We start from the raw sequence: 14,211 nt of genomic DNA, 5'->3' as shown, positions 1-14,211 counted from the left end.
TGACCACTAAGAGGTCACTTGTAATTTTGGAGAGAGTAGTTTCAGTGCAATGATGTGTTTGGAAGACCTATTGAAAGGGTTTAAGAAGAAAGTTAGAGGAGAAAAAGTGGAGGCATCTATTTTAGACAGCCTTTTTGAAAAATTTAGCTACAAAGGCCAGAAGAGATACAGGACAATAGTAAATGCTCACAAAGTGAGCATTTTTTTACGGCTTCTTCTAAAGTCAGGACCCTATTGTAGAAGATATCCCCAAGCATCCTCCAGTTCTCCATATGAGGTAAAAAACCATCATCGAGGGCAGGAATGAAAGCATGAGGGAGGAGGCAGTGGAGTATATTGGAGGAAGATGGCAAGTGATGAAGAATGTAGAAATAAGCCTTACATGTATCCTGCAGAGAGTCACAACTCTGTGATGGGTTGATTGCCCTCCAAAAGACTGATGGAGGAGAACTAAGTATGAGAAAGAGGTTGTTTGGGGTAAGCTAAAGGTCAGGAACATTAAAAAATCATTTAAAAAACAGGAGCTACATTTTAGAATATATATAAACAATATAAATATAACCACATCTAGGTCTCTGGTTCTTATCCAAGTGAGAATCTTCTCCCTTTATCTTGGTTAAGCTACCTGAGGCCAGGGAGCAAGACACACTATATTCTCACTGGCATCTGGCAGAACCCTCTAACATCAAATTACCAAGTACCACTTTCATTCCCAGACCTATGCTAAGAGAGAGCTGGGTATAGTATGAAGGTGACCTTGATTAAGTCAGTTGGCTTTCTTAAGGATCATTTTTCTCAATCATGAGAGGAGTTAGACTAAATGCTCTCAAATGGTGGTTTCTCAATCTAGATTCAGAAGATACATGGGCTAGATGTGATGTCAGAGACCTGCATGTTGGCCCAGTCTCTTCCTCTTAACTAGCTATGTGTCATTAGGCAAATCAATTACTCTCTCTGGGCCCTCAGTTTCCCTAATCTGTCAAATAGAAGAGATTGGACCAAATGATCTCTAAGACCTCTTCCATTTCTGAGATTCCAAGGATTTTCTGGTTAGTTGAAAACTCTAACCTTGGAACCTAAGGTCCATACATCATGTAACACACAAACATACATGTATTTATAGATTTCATATGTCCATATCAGAAATATTCAATATGTGTTTGGTTCACGTTTATTAGAATAATTGTATTTCATCCCTCACATTCAGGAACCAGCATTAGAGGGAGAATCTTGATTTTTTCATATCGCAAGGAAAGGAAAAAAGTCTGGAAGGTCCCTAAAGGAAAGAGACCAACAAAGCTGGAAAAAGAGATGCCTGCCCCATCTGAGCACAGCAAGAAAACTCCAGTTTGAGGAAGCCATTTAATTAAGATAAAATGAAATATTATGCTGTATTCGACTTTTCCCTGTCAGCCCTGGGCTCTGAGCTCTGAATACTAACTCATGACCACTCGGGACCAAGGAATCCGTTTAAGCAGTTGAAGGAAGAAAAACCAATTGAAGGAAGAAAAGATAAAATCTCATCCTTTTGAACACTGCCAACTGGGAGGAAGCTATAATAAAGCCATTCAGAAAATGACAGGTTACAGGGCTGTGTGATTTGGGAACTGATTTCTATTAAGTTGACTTATTTTCCTTTGCTGGTGGCAGTGATGCTGAAATGCATCTTCTGTGTACTTTCGATCAGTCCACAATTGAGCTTTCCTCACCCAGCACTCATGCATGAAACTAGAAGACTGACTAATGCCAGACCTTTCCCCAGCCTCAGGCCTCTGGATGCTAATGCCAATTTGGTCCAGAATTTTCCTCTGTAAACATCCTTTGGAAGATCTTCCTTCTCAGTCCTAGAAGACAAAGAGAAAGGAGCCATCCTTAGTCTCACATGTGCAGCTCTAACAAGGTGAATAGTTTGTAAGGATGAAGGAAATAATTAATAGATAATATCAAATATGTATACATGTACATGCATATATGTATGTATGTTTATATGTGTGTATATATAGACATACAGACCTATATCCTAAGCCACCCAAGATTTTGGGGACTTGAGCATTAAAGAGCCAGAGACAATAGCACTATTTAATATTATTTGATAGATAGTAATGAAAAACACACATCTGAATGTTCTTTCTCACTGCCCTGGTCTCTGCCATTGCCCTTATATTTCTGCATAATGGGATTCTGATAGAAATTCAAACAAACAGAGAGATTGCATCTGGATAGTTAAGGTCAGGCAATCCATCTGAACCACTGCCCTGAAGTATGCTCTCCCAACTTCATCCACCCCATCATTGCTGTAGTGTCAAAATCCCTAGTTCTTATGTGTTCCTCATGGGTTCTCTGGCAGCCAGTATTTCCTAAGGGTTTTTTTAATATAGAGAATTAATGATGTTTAACCAGAACAAAGTGGCCTATGTTAGAAGACATTCAAAAGAGACCAAATTGTTAAATTTTAGAGTCTGTCAGCACTGGTCTGAAAAAACATTTGCTGGGGTTTGCTAAAGTTTCACCCAAAGGTCAAAAGTATTGTGCAAATACTTAGTTGGACTAGTCCTTTCAAAGGTAAGAATCTCACTAGTTATTGAGCTATAGAACTGAGGTTTGTAAGGACTTCAACAGCCATCCACCACAACTCATATTTGAGAAGGAATCGCCAAGATCACATACCCAAGAAATCCATTCCAACCTCAGACTGAAGGTCTCCAGTGATGAAGGAGCCCACTGCCTCCCAAAGCAGCCTGTTCTACCTCTGGAGAGCTCCAATTCCTAGAAAGATTTTCTGGATCTTAAGGCTAAATCTGACTCTTTGTGACTTCTACCCATTACTCCTAGTTCTGCATTTTGGGGTCAAGAAATTAACTCTGATTTCTCTTTCATATGACAGTCCTCCAAATTCTTGAAGACAGTTATCTCCTGAGCCTTCTCTTTTCTAGGCTAAATGTCCTCATTCCTTTGACCAGTCCTCATATGACATACACTTGAGGTCTTTCACCAACCTGGTTGCCTTTCTTAATGAATTAGCTTTTTTAGCTGCCACAGCATATGCTCTTGCTATTATTCAGTCATTTCAGTCATGTCTGATTCTTTTTGACTCCATTGGGGCTTTCTTGGCAAAGATCCTGGAGTGATTTGCCATTTTTTCCAGCTCATTTTATAGATGAGGAAATTGAGGCAAATAGAGTTAAATGAATTGTTCAGGGTCACCAAGCTAGTGTCTCAGGCAGCATTTGAATGACCAAAGATGAGTCTTCCTGACTCTTGGCACTCTATCCACTGTGCCACCCAGCTACTGACTCCTATGATATTATTATTCACTACAGATTCACATCATCCCCAACACTGACTCTTACAATAGCCTGCTGCCTGGTTTCCTTGTTTCAAAACTGTGCTCTCTCTAGTTCTACTCCACTTAGTTATCTAACTATTCTTCCTAAAATATGAGTCTGACCATCTTTCTCTCTCTCTCTCTCTCTGCTTCTCCCCCTCTCTCTCTCCCTTTTTCTCTCTCTCTGTCTCCCTCTCTTTCTCTATCTCTCCCTTTCTCTCTCTCTCTGTCTCTATCTCTCTGTCTCTCTTTGTCTCTGACTGTTTCTCTCTGTCTCTCTCTCACAGACACAAACACATATACACATGTACATACCCTCCTCAGTGACTTCCTTTTACCTTTAGGATGAATATAAAAATTTCCCTTTGCCTTTTCAAGCCCTTCATAATACATACCCTTTGATCCAGCAATACCACTACTAAGTTTGTACCCAAAATACTTGTATAAAATATTCATAGCCATGTTCTTTGTGATGGAAAAAAATTGGAAAATGAAGGGATGTCCCTCAAATGGGGAATGGCTAAATAAATTGTGGTATATGATGGTGATGGGATACTATTGTGATGTAAGGATTGATGATCTAGACCAGTGATGGGCAAACTACAGCCCGAGGGCCAGATGTGGCCCCCTGAAATATTCTATCCAGCCACAGGACATTATTCCTAATCTGACGAATGCAACGAGTAGGATACAATACAATGAAACATCGAAAGAGTTGCCTTAGAAACAGACTGACAGATGAGCATTTCCTTTCCTTTGTCCCCCTCTTTAAAAAGTTTGCCCATCACTGCTCTAGAGGATTTCTATATGCACTGGGAGAATCTCAATGAACTGATGCAGAGTGAAATGAGCAGAACCAGAAGAACATTGTATAGAGACTGAAACATTGTGGGATGATCATTTGTAATCAACTTTGCTACTGATAACAATGCAATGATCCAGAACAATCCCAAGGCACTTATGAAAAGGAATCCTATCCACATCAAGAGAAAGAAGTATGGGGATAGAAACACAGAAGGAAAATATTTTATTTTTCATTTATTTATATGGATGTTCGATGTGGGGCTTTGGTTTTTAAAAGCCTATTACAAAAATGATTAATATGGAAATAGGTATTGAGTGATAATACATATAAAACCCAGTGGAAGGGCAGCTGGTTAGCTCAGTGGATTGAGAGCCAGGCCTAGAGATGGGAGGTCCTAGGTTCAAATCTGGCCTCAGACACTTCCCAGCTGTGTGACACTGGGCAAGTCACTTGACCCCCATTGCCTACCCTTACCACTCTTCCACCTATAAGTCAAGACACAGAAGTTAAGGGTTTAAAAAAAACCCAGTGGAATTGTTTGTCATCTCTAGGAGGAGGGCAGGGGAAAAGGGGAAGGAAAGTACATGAATCATGTAACCATGGAAAAATACTTAAATAAAAATACCCAAAAAATCATTTCCAGTTTTCTTATACCTAACTCCCTACCCTACAATCTATAATCCAGTGGCACTTGTCTCCTTACTGTTCTTTTCATAGGACACTCCATCTCCTGATTCAGAGCATTTTCTTTTTTTAAAACCCCTACTTTCTATCCTAGTGACAACTCTAGGACAGAAGAGTAAGGACTAGGCAATGGGAGTTAAGTGACTTGCCCAGGGTCACACAGCAAGGAAGTGCCCAACACCAAATTTGAGCCCAGATCTTCCCAACTCCAAGCCTGGCTGTCTATCCACTAAGCCACCTACCTGCCCCAAGTCAGAACATTTTCACTGGCTATTCCTTATTCCTGGAATAGACTCCCTCTTCTTCTTTACCACCCACCTTCCTTCAAGTCTCAGCTCAAGTCTCTTCATCTATAAGAAGCCTTTGCCAAACCTTCTTAATCATAGAGCCTTCCTTTCGCAACTGTTCCCAGTTTTTTTTTTTTTATTCTGCATATATTGTGTGTATGGTTGTTTGCATGTGGTCCTTCCTGTTTAACTGGGAGCTCTTTGAGAGCAAAGATTCTTTTATCCACAGTACTTTCTACAGTTCTCAGCACATAGTCATTATTTAATAAATTCTTAATGACTAACTGAAGTCTTTTTTTTTTCAGATAAACTGGTCCCTCACCTGTTTTGTATTCATGAAGTTGATTTTTGGTACCCAAGTGTAAGACTACAAGTTTATTTTCTCTGAATTTCATTTTATTAGATTCAGGACAATGGTACAGCCTGTCATCAATTTCCTGGATGCTCGTTCTGCTATTTAATAGTTTAATAATCCCTCCCAGCTTTGGAAACCAGCTGATTATTTAGTTCTACACCAAACCACCAAAGGCTGTTTGTTTGTTTTAAAGGAAACAGGATTAAGTGACTTACCCAAGGTCACACAGGTAGTAAGGGTCTGAGGCCAGATTTGAACTCATGAAGACAAGTCTTTCAGGCTCCAGATCAGGCTCCAGCACTCTACCAACTTTGCCACCTAACTGCCCCTAAAGTGATTTTGATTATTTCTTTCCCCCAATTGACTGGATTCTTCAGTTGTTTCATTGTCATGTAAGATACAAAAACTTTGATCAATGAAATTAAGAATCACCCAAAGTAAGAATTGGTGAATGAATGAAAAAAAATTTATTAAGCATTTTCTATGCACTAAGCCCCATGGTAAGCTCCACCAACAGAATTTAGCAGTCACCCATAAAAGGCGACAATCATTTTTAGAGAATAAATAGCACAGAAAAATTTTCTCCGTGGAATAACGAGGGTACTTTCTTGTGTCTCAGCTGTGATATCATTTCATATTTTAAATGGGACATAATATTACTTTTAATCACAGCATCAAGGCAGGTCAAAATCACAATTGTCATTTCTTCATTCTTTTTTAAAATGCCATACATGAATTTCTAAAGATGCGATATGTGTGGCTCGAGGGCTCTTTGTTGTTCAGCTGCCTTCATGGCTGTTGGAACAAATTGTTCTCATCCATGTATTTTATCAGGACAAGTCTCCACATGCTTGGGGTAGCTACCCCCCCCCCAATTTACCACTGTGTTTGAGGCCTTCTATTGACCCTGAACCTGGTTTAATCCATCTGTCAGGATGTGACCTCTGGGCATGCTATAGTTTTTTGGAGCCAAAGATGAGTGTTGGATAGGAGGAAGTCACCAAAGTTGGATGGACAGTCCTGGAAAGGGCTCAGCAAGCCCTCACACCAGAGGAGCTAGTCCTCCCTGCTCACCCCATACACCCCATTGGGAAGTAATAATAAGAAAATAAGATGGGCCAGTAATGAGGCAAGGAAGACACAACAGAAGCCTGGCACACTGGTACCCTCTCCCTTCCCCCAAGATATTAACTGAGTGGTGTTTGTCTCTGCATTCTCAATGACTGGCACAATGCCTCGCACACAGGAGGTGTTCAACAAATGATTGAAGTGAATACTAAATGAAGACCTCCAACCTCTTTAGAGTTAGACCATTTAGTATTCTCCAATTTATAGTCTTAAAGAATTGCCAGGAGACACTGAGGAATATTCTCATCTTAACAAAAGCACTCATAGAGCCTTCTGTGGTTTGTAAAGCGCTTCACGAATATTTCATTCCAACCCTGGGAAGTGGCTGGTATTGTTATTTTCATTTTACAGAGGAGGAAACTGAGGCAGACAGAGAGAAAGTGGCATTTCCAGGGTTACACAGCCAGCATAAGTCAGAGGCAAGGCTTATCTCCTGACCGTGAAGCCAGTCCTCTATCCATAGTACTGTATGTTGTTCATCCTCCATTTTTCAAAGACGACCAATGACAGTGAGAGTGATGCCTTGACTTGCACATTGTCAGCCTCACTCTTTCTTCCAAAGTCATCAAAGTTCAGCAGCAAGACAAGATGACTTGAAGTGAATACTAAATGAAGACCTCCAACCTCTTTAGAGTTAGACCATTTAGTATTCTCCAATCTATAGTCTTAAAGAATTGCCAGGAGACACTGAGGAACATTCTCATCGGCCCTGGATGCCGAGGATGACCTTTGTGTCTTCAATGTCTGGCCAAGCTCTGAGCACTCCACAGCCCCCTTCAGCTACCTTCATGGCCATTGGAACAAATTTTCATCTGTCCATTTCTTCACGTCTGAAGCCTGTCAGTAACTCTAAACCTAGTCTAACACATCTACTGAGGTAGTATACCAGGGAGTGTCTGCTGGACATGCCACAGCTTCTGGAAGACATGGGTGAGAGATAGACACACTGAAAGTGGATAAGCAGCTCTGACCGTGGTTAAACAAGGCTTTACTAGACCTCCATGAATACCCCTTCTGCCCCATATACTATATACATAAATCAACCCGATTTTATTTAACAGAGCTCTGAACGGAGAGTTGGAGGACCTTCAGTGTTTGAGTCTCTGCCCTGTCATATATTAGCTATGTGAGTCTGAGTAAGGCACTTCATTGCTCTGGGCCTCAGTTTGCTCATCTGTAAAATGAGGATAATGATACTCACAATACCTTCCTCACAGTGAGGAGCCAATAAAATCCTGAATGTGAAGAGCTTTGTAATGAAAAAACACTGAAGAAACATGACTCATTATCCACACATTATATACATACACATACATATGTATATAGTGTGTGTGAAGAAAGTGCCACAGTGATATTAAGCAAAGAGCTTCTTCTTATTGCTAAAGGAGTTTTCCCTCTCGTGTCCCAATGCAATTTTGGCTGGAAGTTATCAGACGGAAACTTCATTTTTACTCAACATTTCCTGCCCAGTTCAGTGTGTAATTGGCTCATACTTCCCCTTGGCAATTTAGCAGGGAGCATTGCAGCTTATAAAAAAAATAAATCTAAATAAAACCTGGGGAGCAAAAAGACTCCAACTCAGTCAGCGTTTTGTTCCTTCAAGAAAAATGATCATCCCTCCTGGTGAGGCCCAGAGAGGCTCAGCTCCTTTCAGTCATATACCCCCTTTCTCAGGAAGAAGGAATAACTCACTGTCAGCTTTTTTGAGACTCAAAGGAATTGGAAGATGGAGGTGAGGGGGAAGAGCACTTGATTGGGGGTGGAGGCGTGGTGTGGATGAAGGTAGAAGAGAAAAGATATGTTACCTAGGGATCAGGAGTCTTGGCTCTGCCTGGAATGTTGGACAAGTCACTTCTTCTTTTGGGAGACTTCATTTACTCAATTATTTATCAATATCATAAAGGATGATATCATAATATCAGCATATTTAATATCAAAATATCAATATCATAAAGGATAATAAATTCAGAACTCATTTTAGAGATGAGTAAAGTAAGTCTTAGGATATTAGGTAGTTTGTCAAGGTCCTACAGGTAGCAACTGACAAGAGCAGAACGTGAACTTGGATTCTCTGATTCTAAATTAAATGGTCTTGCCATTATACAACACTGCCTCCGATATAATCTGAGCAGGAATTTATCAGGTGCTTTAATCCAGAGTGAAAAATCAACATTTCTTCCCATCTACACATTTTGCAGATGAGGAGAGTGATGCCCAGAAATACACTTGCCCAAGGTCACAGGACTTCTGACTCTCAGAACAGCCTTCTTTTTACTACACAAAAAAGACAGTGAGTCATGGTATCTCATCTAGAGTTACCAAATATGTTAATGGAAAGGGATCTTAAAGATTATCTAGTTCAAAGCACACATACTCATTTCATTGGTGAAGAAACTGAGTCCCAGGAAGAAGTGAATCACCCAATTTATTTGGGCAACTAAACTTGATGGAACCAAAGGATCTATGAAGAGGGGGAGAGGAAGGAACTAGAACAGGAGTAGGAAGAGGTAGAGGAATTTTCAAACAATTCTAAGTCATACCCAGGGAAAACTGACAGAGCTTTGATTTGACTGGTTTCCCAGCAGTAAATTACTTCTCCAAAAGTCCTTGTCCAAGCTTTCATTGACTTTCTTGACTAATGGATGATTTTGTTTAAAATCATCCATTAGTCAAGAATTACAACTGATGTTAACAGAAATACAGTAATGTCATTAATTGGAATCAATGGATGGGTAGTTTTTATAGGAGATTTGAATGAAGGCAATATTCCTCTCCAAAATGATTTTTATTAGAAATTTGCCTGACAGCTGAGAAAGTGATGCCCCAACAAGCTATTTCCAGGTTATGTATCTACAGGGTGATTTGTTCATAATTTTTTTAATGCTTTAGTGGATGTGTGATTTCACTAGTGTAACTTCAGTATCCACCAGAGCAGATCACTGTCTCAACATGCCTTCCCATCCCTTGAATTTCTTGTCCATGTATTTCCATAAATCTCTCATTAAAGACTCTTCCCCAAACAGTGAAAGGTTTCCTTTTGCTCCTTGGATATTCCATGGATTCTATTTTAGCACTTATACTGCCCATATATTTTTCCCTTCCTTCTCATTTTCAAGATTGGCCCCTCTCCTTTACCAGTGAAAGGAAAAAAAAAGTCATCCAGTGGTCAACTTTTCAGAGAGGAGACTCTGCAGTTAGTCTAGTTCTTGGATAGTAGAAATACACGATGGTACTGGACTTATACCCACAGCACCTCCCAGCCTGGGAGAAGTTGCCAATTTCGCACTTTGCTGACAAAGCTTTCACGGACTCAGTTATCACCTCAATGCCGCAGTGAACTATCAGAGGACGACTTTATAAATAAGAGCTGGATGTTTTTGTAAATAAGAGAAACAAACCATTTTTTTAAAAAAATTGAGGACCTCACGCTCCCATGAATGGAAGTTTTCTATTTGAGGCCTTTCAGTAGACTCACAGTTCTGCCTGTGATTTACAACAAAAGCTTAGCAACTCCTCTAAACTTGGTTTTTACTTCAGTGCCTTTCTCTAGACATAAACATTAGTTTGGAAGGTTTTGTAATTCTGGGGCATTATTCACAGGAAGCCAGACATTTATGCATTTCCTTAACCTACACAGAATCACAAAATCACAGAATGTTAGAGCTAAAAGGATCTTAGTGATCATCTGATCCAGTACATCTCATCTTATGGAGAAGGCGCCAGGGTCCCAGAAAAGGGAAATGATTTGCCCAAGGTCACACAGATAATAAGTGTCAGGACCAGGACTCAAACCATGGTCTGAATCCAAGTCCAACATGTTCTCCAAATCAATTACCAGACTGCTGCCTATTTCACTCAACCTCAACATCCCCCTGTATCCTTGCCAGAAATGAGGTTGAAAAGTGATCACTCTCAGCTCCAATCTTTTGATGGCTCAAGGGTAGAGAAGGTGGGAAATACTGATGAGCAACTAGGGAACAAAAAATTTTAAGTATGTCTGCTTGGGAAAGTCTTGGACTTTCCTTTCTAGAATTTTGTGGAAATCAGCAATCTAATTTTAAAATTTCTATAGAAGATAGTATGAAAAAAAAGTAATGGAATATATCTTCCAGATAGCTATAGCTGAATAATCTCTGAAGTGTCTCACCTTGCCTCTAATTGAAATGAACCAAATCATCTCTGTCTATTTGGACACTGGTGAAGTTTGAATTAATTGTTTCAATAGCGTCTTGCCCCTAGGCCTGCCCTAATAAGAGAGTTAGATGATTGGTTTATATTAGCTATGAGAAAAAAAAATCAGTATCCTCTGTTAACCTTATTGCCCTAGACTGGTGGCAGTCTTCATGCTAGAAGCTATAGTTCTGAATCAGCAAGTTGCTTCTTCAGATCTGTGAGGACCATATGTGGCTCACAGAGAGGTCACATATGGTTTTCATTGCTTGATTCCCCCAAAGGACTAAAGATGCAAGTAAACTACATGTGTGTTCTGGAAGCCTGAGGTATAAGAAACTCAATCATGATCTTTTTTTGTCCTTTCAGATACTAAACTGGTTCTAAAATGTAAGTGTTAAAATTAAAGGTTTGGCCAAGAAGTGGAAATAGTGAAAGCAGAAGAACACAAAAGAATAGAGAAGACATTAACCCATCTAACTAAATATTGTTCCAGTGCTTGGCTCAGCCAGGATTTATTAACCTTCAACCAGAATTAAACTCTCTCCAGAAGACAGGAAGGGAAAGCCAGCTATCCACTCACCCAGTTCCCTCCAAGAGGCAGTTCAAGACAATGACTTGAGAGATCAAGGTGACTCCTGAGGCTGACTTTCTTCTTTGAGTCAACCTTTTTCTTGAAGCTGATTTCCTTACTTGAGTCAATTATCTTCTTGGATTCCACCCCCCAGCCTCAGAAATTCAAGGCCTTTTATAGTGACTTCTTGTCTTCTCTTCACAAGGGCCAATCACAGCTTCCAAATAGTCTACCACTGCCCAGGGGGCAGTGTTTGTGGAAACCAGTTAGCACCTTCTGGAGGGGTGAATACTCATTGAAAGAGTTCACAGTTTCTGAGGGTGTGAATTCTTAAAAGAATTCCCAAGTTTCTGACTATCTGAGTTAGAAAAATGGGTGGAGTTCTCCAAGTATCTTGCTTCCTTCTCACCTAGCACTAAGTAGGGTGTGTATTCACTAAGTGGTTTGCCGGCTCCTCTATCTAGTTCAAGCTTATACTTAAGTTAGTGTTAACCAAAGTGTTAGCTCCAACTAGGCAAAGAGAATAAAGGATTTCCTTTCACATGTGTGAACTCAAAGAGAACCAAGCATAATTCCCTTTTACAAAAGTCATTTCAATTGTATTGAGAAAAATAATGTATACTAAAGATTCTTTCTCTCACACAATATTTCTAATGCATTTCCAGGGTAATGCTAATGGGTGTTTATTCACTCTTATTCCTGGGAGTTAGCATAACTGATACTGTGACATTATGGTACAGTGGGAAGAGCACTGAGTCAGAGCCAGAAGACCCAAGTTTAAATCCTGGTTCAGTCTCTTACTACTTGTGTGACCTTAGACAAAACACTTAAAACCTCTCTGAGCCCCGGTTTCCTCGCCTATACAAATGGGACTTGGATAAAATGACCTCTGAAATTCCTTTCACTAACAATATATGATCCTTTTTTGATCATAATTAATTTGGTGGACAAGAATATGATTCATGCCTTTAAGCCCACTGCCATTCATTCAATTGAAAACCTACTGTGTGTGTGGCAGTGCACTAGGCTACATAATAGAATCAGTCTCATGGCAGGAAGTCTGGAACATAGGATATAGGATACTGAAACATAGGACATATTGGAACAGAAGGGAATAGAGGCAGGGAGGAGAGTTTAAGTGTTCTTAAAATAGACTTCAGATATGCACTTAGATCATTAAGCTATAGAATTTAGAATTAGAAGGTACTAATAATTATCATGCCTAACCTATTCACTTTATAGCAGAGCAAATTGCATCTCAGAACAGTTAAATGAGCATCCCAGGGTCACACAAATAGTCAAGTAAATAGCTGAGTTGGAATTTGAATCCAGTACGTATTCTTTACAATTTGAATTCAGTACAAATTCTTTACAATTTGAATTCAGTACAAATTCTTTACAATACTGCAATATTCCATGACAGCTGGAATGGGTCTTACTTACCTTTTTATGCCTCTCAGCATCTTTAGCATTAAATATCTAGCTGCGGAATGAAATGGAATAGAATTATCCCAGTGAGAGGTGCTGAAGGGCTAAACTAGGATGGGACATCAGAGGAGATAGAAAGCAAAAGATGGATTTGAGAAGCACTTCAAAGAAAGAACTGATAGTCTTGGGAATTGGTTGGACAAGTGGATAAGAAAGGGGGTAGCTGGGTAGCTCAGTGGATTGAGAGTCAGACCTAAAGATGGGAGGTCCTAGGTTCAAATCTGGCCTCAGACACTTCCCAGCTGTGTGACCCTGGGCAAGTCACTTGACCCCCATTGCCTAGCCCTTACCACTCTTCTGCCTTGGAATCAATACACAGTATTGATTCCAAGACAGAAGGTAATAGTTTAAAAAGAAGAGAGGAAAATCAAAGATCAGAAGGAAACATAATGTAATGGAAAGAACATTAGATTTAGAGAGGATCTGGATGTGAAGAGTTATTCTACTACTTAATACTTATGTGATATTGGGCAAGTTATTTAACCTTGTTGGGACTTAATTTTCTCATCTACAAAATGAGGGAGTTGGACCCTATAATACTATGATGACTTACACATGTACTAGCTGTGAAGCCACAGGTAAGTTACTTACCCTCTCTAATTAGAGGGTAAGTTACTTATCCTCTCTAACCCTTAGTTAACGCCTCTGTGAAAGGGGGGGATTGCACTAGATGGCCTCTAAGATCACTTCCAACTCTCAGTCTTATAACCCTACATGGGCAAAAGGGAAAGGCACTTAAGGGCCACAGATCTCAGCACCTTATTCTATAGAATTAGGATTTGAACTAAAATGATTTCTAAGATTATTTGCCACTCCCAATTTTTAATCCAACAATCTAATGATTCTAAGATTTCTGTTATGAAATATATTTCTGTTATGTAACTCAGACCACAGTAGAACCATTGACAGAAATAGAAACTGGACATTTCAGCAAGTATAGCAATAACCCACCTAACAATTGGTTAATTGGTTTCATGGAAAGACATTAGAGAAAACATTACAGGGTCCATTAGTTCCATGGGAACTGTTATAAGTGTTTCAAATGGGTGATAGGCCAAATAAAATAACAGCAGGGTTTTGTGACATGACAGTAGGCTTTGGTTATAATTGTCCCAGGGTCTTGCTGCTTGCCTGCAGAGGTACAGAAGATTAGCAGAGGCTGAGGATAGGCAGGAATAGTACCAGTGAAGAAGAATAGCCAGTGTGCTGAGGAAGTCAGAGGAAGCAAATTCAGCTCAGCAGCAAAGAACAAGCAACAGGTCAATTCAGACAGGGAGAACATGATGGAAGAAATGGAGGTAAAAATGAGGAAAGGATAACAATGTCAGCCTGGCAAAAGCAGAGAGCCAAGGTAGGGAATAATGAATGATGGGTAGACTGGTTAAGGGAAAGGTA

Source organism: Gracilinanus agilis, chromosome 2, assembly GCF_016433145.1.
Source record: "Gracilinanus agilis isolate LMUSP501 chromosome 2, AgileGrace, whole genome shotgun sequence".
Lineage (NCBI taxonomy): Eukaryota > Metazoa > Chordata > Mammalia > Didelphimorphia > Didelphidae > Gracilinanus > Gracilinanus agilis.
This window is presented reverse-complemented; position numbering follows the sequence as displayed.